The 12,675-nt window shown below is 38.9% G+C and overlaps 1 protein-coding gene across 1 annotated transcript in view; it reads right to left on the bottom strand.

The window, feature by feature from the left end:
• Window positions 1-12,675, bottom strand: part of SLC20A2 (solute carrier family 20 (phosphate transporter), member 2) — a 95,654-nt gene that overhangs the window by 66,574 nt on the left and 16,405 nt on the right. The window lies entirely within an intron of this gene.

The raw sequence follows: 12,675 nt of genomic DNA, 5'->3' as shown, positions 1-12,675 counted from the left end.
GGCTAGTTCAGGCCCAAACCAGCGAGGCAACCTACAGAATTGTGAGGCAGAGAAATTTTGTTTCTTTAAGCCACTAGTATTAGGTGGTTTGTTATGTAGCAAAAGCACACGAATACACATACCTTCAAAAAGCCTGTCTGCTCAGGATAACTACACTGGTATAATCCATAGCTCTTCAGTCTGTCGTAATACTTCAGAAATGGATTCAATTTATACATACATGAACAAAGAACTCTAAAAAGAATAAACAGTTATTTTCTTCAGCATTCATTTTTTTGTAAGCTAAAAAAAAAAAAAGATGCATGTAGTAGCAAACTCTTCAAGACAGTTCTTTTGAAAACCTTGATAATAAATAGCTAATTCAGCATAATTTTATTATAATTTATACCAGGACTGAGAAAGCAAATGCAGCATTATTACTGCTATAGTTTGAATATTTACTTTAACGGTTGACTTTTTAAAGTGTGTTAGAATTCCTGGGAAATTCCATACAACTATACATTCCTAACAGTCATTATCCATTTAACAAACATTTGCTAAACAGTTGATTCCTGCCGTTATGAAACTCCCCAGCATCTGTCAGATGTGTATGAATGATGGCGTGCTGATGACCACAGCGGAAAATGGTATAAACGACAATTCTGCCTTCGAGAGGCTGGTAACCTGAGAGAGACTGGGCAGTGTACATACACTTTTTACCGAACAAGGGAGTAATTAGTAAGCATCGCAAAGGGTAAAAATTTATTCCAATAGGAATATAGGAAAAGAGGAAGAGGCTTCCAGTTGTGTTAATTAAGAAAGGCATCTTGAAGGGAGTGAAGGCTGGTAAGATTTCAACAGCAAAAGAAGTAGAAAGAAAATTATACAGAAGAAACAACACAAGCAAAGATGGTAAAAAGGAAAGTTATAATGTGTCTGGGGATAGCTTGGATTTAGATTGCAGCTCCCTCAATTAGTAGCTGTTTTGACTACCGATAAATTACTTAACCTCCCCAAATTTAGGATATAAAGTATCCAATGCGAGTATGGAGTCTACAGCAAGACTGCCTGGGTTCAAGTTCCAGCTTCACGCTGTGTTGTCCTTGGGCAATTACTTACTCTCTCTGTGCCTCGGTTTCAACATCTTTAAAATGAGGGGAAAAAGTTAGACATGCCTCATCAGGTTATTATGAAGATTAAATAAGTTTATATTTGTAAAGCACGTAGAATGTTGCCTGGTATGGATATGATCAGCACGTAGAAAAGAGTCTGATAGAAACATTTTGTTAAATGAGTAAACTTCCATGTTTATGCATACACAGCAAATAGCTACACAGACACAGACAGATGTGTATGAATACAGATACACAGATACAGCTCTATCACCAAGAGCAGGACCATACCAGGTACTGGTATGTAGCAGCTTTAAAAAATATTTTTTTTTTAAATTTTTCCCTTCCTCCTCCTTTGTCTGGAGTCCCTAGAGATCTGCACTAGAGCACAAGGTCAGACGTGTTTTCACACACTCCAACATCAACCTCCACTTAGTTAGAAAGAGCAGAGGCTGTCCCTCTATTTTGAAACTGGAGGCTTCCTCCTTAGTCTTGGGGGCAGTAATTCTGCACCTGCTGATAGAAGATGCAAGGCTTGAAACTACAAGGGACAGACACAGCACGGCCACCAGCTTAAAACCAAAGGAGCACTAACACCTTATGTTATGAATACACTTTAAATGGAAGTATAAGCATAGGCTGATTAAGCACAATCGGAACTTCTATAATTTACTACTATTCAAGCTAATCTAAAACAAGAAACCTTAAATATCCTGAGATTTTGGAAGAAAGTCAAACATTAGATTTAAAGCCATAGTAATTCAAAAGGTAGGTTAAGAAAATCTTCCTAAATGAAGACTAATTGGGTAGAAGTAGTTACATATGTAAACTGAAAATATTTTTAAATGCAGTTTTATTACTTGAATCTATGAACAAAATGTTAAACTGAGTTCTCTCTGTTTTTTAAGATGAAAGTACTAAAGACAGTTACCAGATTACACTGGTAAAAAGATACCACCACTACAAGTACTTGAAAACATTCTACTATGTCGAAATAAGTAATCTTTTCCTGCAATCTTATTTATAATATTTATTTGTTTACAAACCACTTTCTCACAGATATCACAAAGCTAAACCTCACCCATCACAAGTAAAACTTTATTACCAACTCTGAACAGTGCTTAACACAGGTTTTTCAAAAAGGGAAATATATATATATTGATATATATGAAATAACAATGAAGGGGAATTTCCGGTTGAACCACCTGCAGCTGGCAGTTATAAAATCTACTTTGGGATTCTGAGTTTTTAGGTTCCCTTACTGTCTTATTTCAGGTGGACAGGGAACTTGCAGGGTCAGACTAAGAGGACCCTCATACTAACAGCCCAAAGCCACCAGTTTTACTATAAATAATTTCAAATATATTCTCATAGCTCCTGCTACTCCACTACCAAGTCCCTGAACCACTTGTAAGATTCACGTGAAGGGCAGATGCCCAAGTGTGTAGTAGAAGACAACAACTTGATATAGCAATTTACTAAGAGACTTGGGAAATCAAGAATCTATTTTCTAATTTTTAATAGTTTTGCCATAAATGGATATGATCTCTTCCCAACCAGATAAACTTTGAAGTGGTCACTTTTAGGGTAAGCAGTTCAAAATCAACCTTAAATTAAAAGAGATAAAATATTTGTAAAAGATTCTAACTGCACTTGGCTACTCTGGCAGGTGGCTGGTTTCAACAGAGGGCATAGCCTAGGTCTCTTGATAAATGTACATGACTGTATGTATCCTTAGGCATTAAGTATTTCATTTAATAAAGTACTCCAGAGGCTGGGCATAGTAGCTCATGCCTGTAATCCCAGCACTTTGAGAGGCCAAGGCAAGAGGATTGCTTAAGGCCAAGAGTTTTAGACCAGCCTATTCAACATAGTGAGACCTTGTCTGTACAAAAAATTTAAAAATTAGCTGGGTATGGTGACACATGCCTGTAGTCCCAGCTACTCAGGAAGCTGAGGGATCCCTTGAGCCCAGGAGCTTGAGACTACAGTGAGCTATGATCGCACCATTGTACTGAAGCCTGGGTGACAGAACAGGACCCTGTCTCTAAAAAGTAAGTGAATATAAAAAGAAAAGAAATAGAAACTAGTCTTGGAAATAAACAAAAACAAAAAACCCAGAAGGATCAACAACTCAGCTCTAAGAACTATAATAGCCCGATAATTATAATAATCCAAGAGGCCATTTTCAGAAACACCAGAGACCAGTTCCTTTATACACGCACTGGTTCACAAAAGAGCAGTAGACAAACAGTGTCAGGACAGTCATGGTTGATTGTAGACTGTGAAATAATAGACAATTATCCATTTTAGACCTTAATGCTTCCATTGTTAGAGTTGGTTTTTTCTTTTTGACATTACATTCTTGTCTCTACAATTGCCAGAAGAGGGTGCATTACCCAGTTCTTTGGTTCAGATCTTCCTTTTTTTTTTTTTTTAAAAAAAAAGGCTCTTAAACAATGACTAAAAACTGATGTACAAAAAAGAACTGGTACCTCTCCTACTAAAACTGTTCCATAACAGCCAGGAAGGGGGAATCCTCCCTAACTCATTCTATGAAGCCAGTACCACCCTATAGGCCAATATCCCTCATGAATACAGATGTAAAAATCCTCAACAAAATAGTAGAAAACTGAATCCAATAGCACATCAAAAAGATAACTCACCACAATCAAGTGGGTTTCATTCCAGGGATGCAAGGATGGTTCAACATATACAAGTCAATAAATGTGATTCACCACATAAACAGAAGTAAAAACAAAAACTATATGATCATATAATAGATGCAGAAAAAGCATTTGATAAAATCCAGCATCCCTTCATGATAAAAACCTTCAACAAACTTGGCATAGAAGGAATATACCTCAAAACAATAAAAGTCATATATGGCAAACCCACAGTCAGTATCATACAGAATGGGGAAAAGTTGAAAGCATTTCCCCTAAGAACTTGAACAAGACAAGGATGCCCACTTTCACCACTTGTATTCAACATGGTACCGGAAGTCCTGGCCAGAGCAATCAGGCAAGAGAAAGAAATAAAGGGCATCCAAATTGGAAAAGAGGAAGTCAAACTATCTCTGTTTGCTGATGACATGATCTTGTACCCAGAAAACCCGAATGACTGCTCCACAAGACTCCTAGATTTGATAAATGAATTCATTAAAGTCTCAGATTACAAAATCAATGTACACAGATCAGTACCATTTATATACATTAATAATGATCAAGCTGAGAACCAAATCAAGAATTCAATCTCATTTACAATAGTTGCCAAAAAAAAAAAAAAAAAAACCCTAGGGATATACTTAACCAAGTATTAACAGGTGAAAAATTTCTAAAACAAAAACTACAAAACACTCTGAAAGAAATCCTAGATGACACAAACAAATGGAAAACATCCCATGCTCGTGGATTGGAAGAATCAATATTGTTAAAATGACCATACTGCCCAAAACAATCTACAGATTCAACATAATCCTATCAAAATACCAACACCCTTTTTCACAGATTTAGAAAAAACAATCCTAAAATTCATATGGAACCAAAAAAGAGCCTGAATAGCCAAAGCAATCCTAAGCAAGAAGAACAAAACTGGAGGCATCACATTACCTGACTTCAAATTATACTACAAGGCTACAGTAACCCAAACAGCATGATACTGGCATAAAAATAGAAACATAGATCAATGGAACAGAATAAACAACCCAGAAATAAAATCATATACCTATAACCAAGTGATCTTTAACAACGCAGACAAAAACATACACTGGGGAAAGTATGCCCTATTCAATAAATGGGGCTGGGAAAATTGACAGCCATATGCAGAAGAACGAAACTGGATCCCCATCTCTCACCATATACAAAAATGAATGCAAGATGGATTAAACACTTAAATGTAAGACCTGAAACCATAAAAATTCTAGAAGAAAACCTACTAAAAAGTCTTCTGGACATTGGCCTAGGCAAAGAATTTATGACTAAAACCCCAAAAGCAAATGCAACAAAAACAAACAAATGGTGCTTAACTAAACTAAAAATATCCTGCACAGCTAAAGAAATAATCAACAGAATAAAAAGAAAACCCACAGAATGGAGAGAAAATATTCACAAACTATGTATCTGACAAAGGACTAATATCCACAGTGAGTTCTACAAGGAACTCCAACAGCTCAGCAAGAAAAAAACAAATAACTCCACTAAAAAGTAGACAAATGACATGAACAACCAGTTTTCAAAAGAAGATATCCAATGGCCAAAAAAATATGAAAAAAATGTTCAAAATCACTAATCATCAGAGAAACGCAAGTTAAAACCACAATGAGTTACCACCATACCCCAGTCAGAATAGTCATTATTAAAAAATCAAAAAACAATAGATGTTGACATAGATCTGGTGAAAAGGGACCACTTATACACTGTTGGTGGGAATGTAAATTAGTACAACCTCTACAGAAAACAGCACAGAGATTTCTCAAAGAACTAATAGCAGATCTACCATTTGATCCAGCAATCACACGAGTATCTACCTAAAAGAAAAGAAGTCATTATATCCAAAAGATTCCTACATGAGTATGTTTATCACAGCACAATTCACAATTGCAAAGATATGCAATCAACCTAAGTGTCCACCAACTGATGAGTGGATAAAAAAAATGTGGTGTATATATATCATAAAATACTACTCTGTCATAAAAAAGGAATGAAATAATGTCATTTGCAGCAATTTGGATGGAACTGGAGGCCATTATCCTAAGTTAAGTAACTCGGGAACAGAAAATCAAATACCCCATGTTCTCACTTATAAGCAGGGCTAAACTATGGGTCGTACAGATTGGGATAACAGACAGTGAAGACTCCAAAGGTGGGAGGGTAGGAGGGGGGCAGTGAGGGATGAAAAATCACCTATTGGGTACGATGGACACTATTGGGGTGACGTGTACACTAAAAGCCCAAACCCCACTGTAACACAATATATCCATGTAACAAACTGCACTTGTATCCCCCGAATATATTGAAATTTAAAAAATGACTGAAAATCATCCTTTTTACTGAGAACCTTTTATGTAAACTATGTTGAAAGAAGCTCTTGATAGATCCGGATTTCTTTTAAGGTTTTTTTTTAAACTTCTTTTTAAATAAAATGGATAGAAACATAAAAGGGTATTATATTTATAAATTCCAGCAAACATTGTGATATTGAAAAAGAGAAATCTGGCCCTTCTTATTCAACATTATTAAAAGTAATAAGCAGCTAGAGTATGCTAGTTGTTCATACACAGCATACCAGAACTCTGTATACCCAAATCACAACAGAACAGTATTCATTGTTCTTTGAATCCACTGTAAATAAACCATTTCTTCTCAAAAGAGTTTTGTGGCAGTCAGTGTTCAGGAAAAATAATTACGATCAAGGGAAAATAAGTAACACATCCTTTAAATAGTATCCAAAAGAATATCTCTGAGATCATTTACTACAGTAATCTCTCTCAAACCACGTTTAACTTAAACTAATCCTGGGCACTGAAAAACAGAAAGAATAAATCACATTTAAGTTACAATTCTTCAGAATGTGTTCGACAATTCTGAGACACATAAAGGAAAAAAAAGTATTAAAAATAGCCGAGAGGATTTGACAGCAGCTAAAACACAAAGGCCAGGGGTGAGATCAAAATTAGAAACATATAATGTCTAGAGAACTGTCCATATAAGGATATCTTTATATCCGTAACTAAATTGGGATATTTCACTGTGCAAAATAAACAGCCACCATCATTGTGGTGGCCGATTCGCTATCTCATTCGGAAGTCTCCAGAGAGTCTCAGGAGACAAACACGACAGGACTTCATGCAGTCACATGCAATTACACTCAGTGTTTGGGGACATTTTTAAAAGCTGGTCTTAGCATTCCCAGTCCCACATGATAAACTTCCTATGCTTTGATCTTTCCTTCTTACCAAAGTATGAAAACAATAGAAGACGACAAGAGCTAACCACATTCCTAACCGCATCCAGCACAGCGTCTGCGGCCCACAGAGTTCCTGAGTGCCCAGAGCTGGTTGCTGCTTGTCCATACCTACTTATTTATCCATCAGGCTCTCAGGGGGCTTCTTAACCTGGTACCAAGAGCCAGAGAAATGAAATGGACAGGATCCGGCATAAATAATTATGATACTGTGGAAGTCCTGTAACAGAAGTTCGTACACAAGGGATGCAATTCTCCTTGGGACTCGGGGAGGTTTTGCGGTGGAAACGGTGAGGCAGAGAAAGGGGGAGGCGTGGGAGGAAGAGCAGTCAGTACAGGCAGAGGCTCGGCGGCAGGAAGAAATACAACGTGTCCTGGGAACGGCAGAAGGCCTGTGTCCAGAGTGCCAGTGAGAGGCTGGGAATGGGGGAAGAGGCAGATTAGGCTGGAAAAGTCGATTGGAACTAGGCTGCCGGCTTCGCACGCGCCATGCTAAGGTGTTAGTCCATTATCCTGTGGCCGTGAGACTCTCAATTCTGGATATTCATTAACATCTTCTGGAAAGCTGTAAAAATACTGATGCCCGGTATTTGTTAGTAAGAATTGGTCTGGGAGGGGGCCTGGCCATCAGTATTTTTTAAAAGCTTCCCATGAAGTAATTTTACTAAGTGGTCAGGTGAGAACAACTGCTGTAGGCAACAGGGAGTGAACACAACGGTATAAGCAAGACGCTGATGGAAAAACACTTTTTAAAAAAGTTACCTGGGTATGCTGAAATAAAAAAAAAAAGTTACCTGGGTAACAGTGTGAAGAGCAAATTAGAAACACATAGACCAGGGGAGGAATGTCGGGTTACAGGCTGCTGAATCCTGGCAAGAGATAAGAGCCTAAGCCGGTAATCATTAACCTTTCATGGGTTCTGACTTGTGTAAATGCCAGTGGCAAAGGCTAGGAGCGCTTTCCCTGGGAAAAATGCACGTGTGTCACAAGCCTACGCCTGCTCTCAGGGACCGCGGGCGTCTCCCAGGAGCGGCTGCAGCGCAAGCAGCCTCGTGAAGGCAGGAGAGACTCCGAGGCAGAGTCCCTGGCTTAGGAAAGGAAGTAGGGGTGACTTCCAGCTTGAGAGCCATAAATAGTAAACACGCGCTGTGCACTTACTCGAGGGTCAGGTGCCACGCTGAGCACTCAACGTGCATTGATCTCACTGACTTTTCCCGATTCTGTAGGACAGACTGCTGCCCTACCTAGTTCACGGTTGAAGAAACAGGGCTTCCGAGATGTCAATTAGCGTGTCCAAGGTCATATGGAGATGAGCGGTGGGGCAGGAATTTAATCCCAGACAGCTGTGGAATTAACCTCTCCGCGCGCCAGCTCTCCGAACGGTGCCCGCCAGTCAACCAGAGGTGACAGGAGGGCACGGCAGGAGTAGGGTTGGTACGGGGCGGGGGATATAAAAGATTTAGGTTTAGACATGCCGTGCTCAAGACAGCACAAGGCTTGCAGATGACAGCATCTGTTAAATCCGAAAAGGTGAGAGCAGGCCGTGCACCGGAAACCGATTAAGTTCTCTCCCGCTGCAGCCACTGCGCCCGCGCGTGCTCGCATCTTCCCTCCTTTCCGAGTGAGAAAACAGACTGAGGAGATCAGCGTCCCATAGCCACCAAATTGCGGGGCCACATTTGAACCCACAAGCCTATCTCCTGAACTTCTAACCTACACCCCTCTAGCACTACGAACAGGAGTGGAGACCAGGGATCTAAAGCGGCAGCAGCCCCCAGCTGTTCTAAGACTACTAATGTGAGATACAGGGGTTTTAAAAAAGTTTTATATAAAAAATTTTTACAACATACATCCGTTTCCACAGCCTAAAGGATTTTTATATTGCTTCAATTATTTGAGGGATAATAAGGGATATCTTGCTCTCAACCAACTCAAACAAATCTTGGAGATACGTGTGCACAGGCCAGTGTGCAAACCCAGGCGCGAGCTCTGTCGATGACGAAGCGCAATACAAACTCCGCCCGGTGCTACTATCGCCGAGTCAGAGTCCGGAACTGGTCTCATGGGGACAGTGTACCCCTGTTTCCCGAAACCAAAACGAGCACAGGAAGTGGTGAAATTTCCTTTTTCACTCATTTTTGTAGCTTGAAAAGACTGGTTTTTTTCCTCTCTAAATCAACAAAAATGAAACCTTAAAACCACACTATACGCAAGTGTATGCTAGTTACTTCAGGTTGAACAGCAGAGTAACTTACGCACTGCAGTTTCGGCTAAAAACCTGTTACATTTCAATTTTTCAGCACCTGTGAAACACCTGTACTGACAACCATATGGCCTTTCAGTCACAAGCATTCCTTTTAGAAATGTACTTTTAAAGAAACTACAATATTATCCTAGAATTTTCTCCTGGTTTAGAATTAGGGTACCTAGGAGAAGAAATATAAAATTTCAATTAAGAGTTTTGAAGTCCTCTTGTACAACCTTTCACTCTAAGCAGGAATTCTGTCGATGGCGCCAACCCTGTCACCCAGTCACCCAGCGCTGGGCTTGAACGGCTCCCCCGACTGGGAGTCTACTTTCCAAGGCCGCCCGTCACATTGCCGGAGAGTTCTCATCACCACAAGGTTCTGTCTTAGGCCGAGACAAAATCCGTCGCCTTATAATTTCTGCTCATTCCTTCACACCTTCAAACCTTTAACTTACGTGCCCACAGCGCGTTAAGTTCCGCACATCACCCTCTGCTTCCTATTCCCTGATTCGCTAGGGCTGCTCCCATTGCAGATTACACGACTGTATTGTGGACCATACCCCGTCCTTTAGATCCCACAACCAAACTCGTTTAGCAGCAGTTCCTCATGTGACTTCATTTCTCAATCCATCACTATTCTTGTCTCCCTCCTTTGCCAATTTCCTACCTAAAAAGTGGTTCAGAGACTTAAGCACAGTTCATCAAAGGCGATTTAACTAGCCCACGAACCAGGGAAACAGCCCCACGTAATCTAGGCACGCGCTGATGTAACCCGAGATGGCTCCCTGTTTTTAGCAGCCACATCACAGAGATGGCTCACAGAGGCCTGTGCCCGAATAAACCTGAGCTATTTTTCATCTCTCGCATTTGAGATTGTCCACCACCCCAAGCATTTCTCAACTCCTGCAGATGATTTATCCTTAAGATATCTCATCTTGCTGATTTTAGAACATTATTACAACCTGTTCAGATTATTTTGAATCTAGAGTTTGCTATCTATAGTATTAGTCATCTCTCCTAGTTTTATGTCATCTGGAAATTAGAAACATTTATTTCAATCCAGGTCTTTATAGAAAGAGGACACTGATTAAAAATGTGCTATTGATGGGAACTCCAAGTACTTTATAAGTTCTCTAGACTTAGTAATAGTTTCTGATGTATATAATTTTTACCTTTTCTGGGGCAATAGCTCCTTTGAAAATCTGATGAAAGCCATAAAATATGCATTTGTACATGACTTTGTAATCAGTATCACATGGTCCTCCTGTTAAGGGGCCCTTACCCTAGGGATTCTAAGGCCTGTGAAAAATGTTCTGCTCCCCAGGATTCATTAGTATCCAAATATTTTTGAAGTAATTGATTCTTCTAACACCCAACTTAGGAGTTAATTAACTGTAAATCGGTTGATGTTAACTCATTAATTCTCACTAATAGAAAAGATAACCAGAACCTGAGAAATCTGACCAAAACCAAACTATGGATTATAAAAATACTTCAGAAACAAAAGCACAAGTACCTAAGGTTCTACGTACAAAGATACATTGTACCATTGTTTGTAGCTGTAAAACTTTTTTTAAAAAAGGAAACATCCTGAAATGTCCATTCATAGGGAAATGGTTGAATAAATCATGTTACATAAAGCCGTATCACAATGGCTATTCATATTTGATTCATCCTGGCCTTTAAATTTTATTCATTATTTCAGAACAAGAGTTAAATCTGTATCTATTGACATGGAGGAATATCCGTGATATATTAAGGAGGAAAAGCAGGCTTCAGAATAATGTGTAGAGTATGACCCTATTTAAAAAACAAAAAACTCACAACTCTTACGTCATTATACATACTTTCATGAGTATAGAAAAAGGTGTGGGAGAATTCACTTCAGGCTATGTACATGAGTAGGGGATTAATTCTTGTTTTTTGTTCATTCTTGCATACTTCCATTTGTTACAAGTTAAATATTTTTTTTACAACGTAAAAAATTAAGTTAGAAAAAGAGAAAAACTCAATGCAGCTGACAACAGGATCTCTCAATACTCAGATCTCTCACTCCCATACTCCATGTAGCTTTTATAAATGCTTAATTTCCCAAAAAGTTTCTCACCCATAGTATGGCCTAAATGAAGCCCAATTTCCTCTTTGACTTTTCAAAATTCTGAATTTCTATTCTGGGTATTTGATTCCACTACCCAGACACTCTTCTGTTGTACATATTAAAGCTGTGTTTCATAATTTCAATATGTTCATCATTCACATGTGATTCTCCCCCCTCAGGAAAATATGCATCTCAACAGAACCATAAATAAGAGCCATGTGGAACCAACGTGGGTCCAAATACGTAAGGGGTAAAACGCATGCAGCACAAAACTATCAAATTGTAGGGTGATAAAATACGAGCAGAGAAGCTATTCATTCCTGTTAATTGAGTGGTTTTCAATCTTGGCTGAACAAAAGAATCACCCTTGAAAGCATTTTTTAAAAAATACCAAGGCCTGGGTGCCACTTCCTGAGATTCTTACTGAACAGGCCCAGGCACAGGTACTTGGTTAAAAGCTATCTAGCACAGTGACTCAAACGTGCAGCTGGAGTTAACAACCATTGCTTTTTATTAATACATTTCACCCTTCTCCTCCTCTTGTTCCAAGTTCTTACAAAGGGCACTTACTTTATCAGTTATTTTAAGGCTAGATACATTTGGGAAAGCCAAAACCTATGAATCAGCCAATGTCTGTCCACCATCCATAATTTATATTGTCCTTATGTTGACTTTTGAAACACGATTTAAAGTTACTTAAATTTATGGCTATCTTTGTTAGGAGCCCCTCACATGTCAAAAGAATATTTGTAGCCTCACCCTAATGATTATTTATTATTATCCTGGGAAACAATGATTTTACAAAACATCTTAGGACCCCAAATATGTTAGAAAACAAAAGCTAACACTGCTCTGCAAATTAGCTGAAATGTTGTTAGACATTAGTCAATCAGTGAACTTCCTGATTCTTTGTGCTAATCTTTATAATTATTTAAAATATTCTTTATGCCCACCCAGGCACGCACGCGCGCGCGCGCACACACACACACACACACACACACAAAGGGTCTGCTGGAACTATTTTGTAATAGCCCCCAAAAAGCTATCACCTAGATATCTTTTAGAACAAGTACCTATTGCCTGGGCCAATTCAATCAGAATCTCAGGAAATGGCACCAGGCCTTGGTATTTTTTTTAAAAAAGTGTTTGCCCAGTGATTGTTAGAATCTCTGCCACGTTGCAAAGAACTGATAAAAAGAAAACCATTACTTGAAATATTTCCCCCATTCAAATTTAGTATCTGAGAACAGTAATATTTCCCACAAGAAAAATGT

The sequence above is a fragment of the Propithecus coquereli genome, unplaced genomic scaffold (assembly GCF_000956105.1).
Source record: "Propithecus coquereli isolate 6110/MARCELLA unplaced genomic scaffold, Pcoq_1.0 Scaffold496, whole genome shotgun sequence".
Lineage (NCBI taxonomy): Eukaryota > Metazoa > Chordata > Mammalia > Primates > Indriidae > Propithecus > Propithecus coquereli.
The sequence above is the reverse complement of the archived record's forward strand: the minus strand, read 5'-3'. Positions and strand labels throughout refer to the sequence as shown.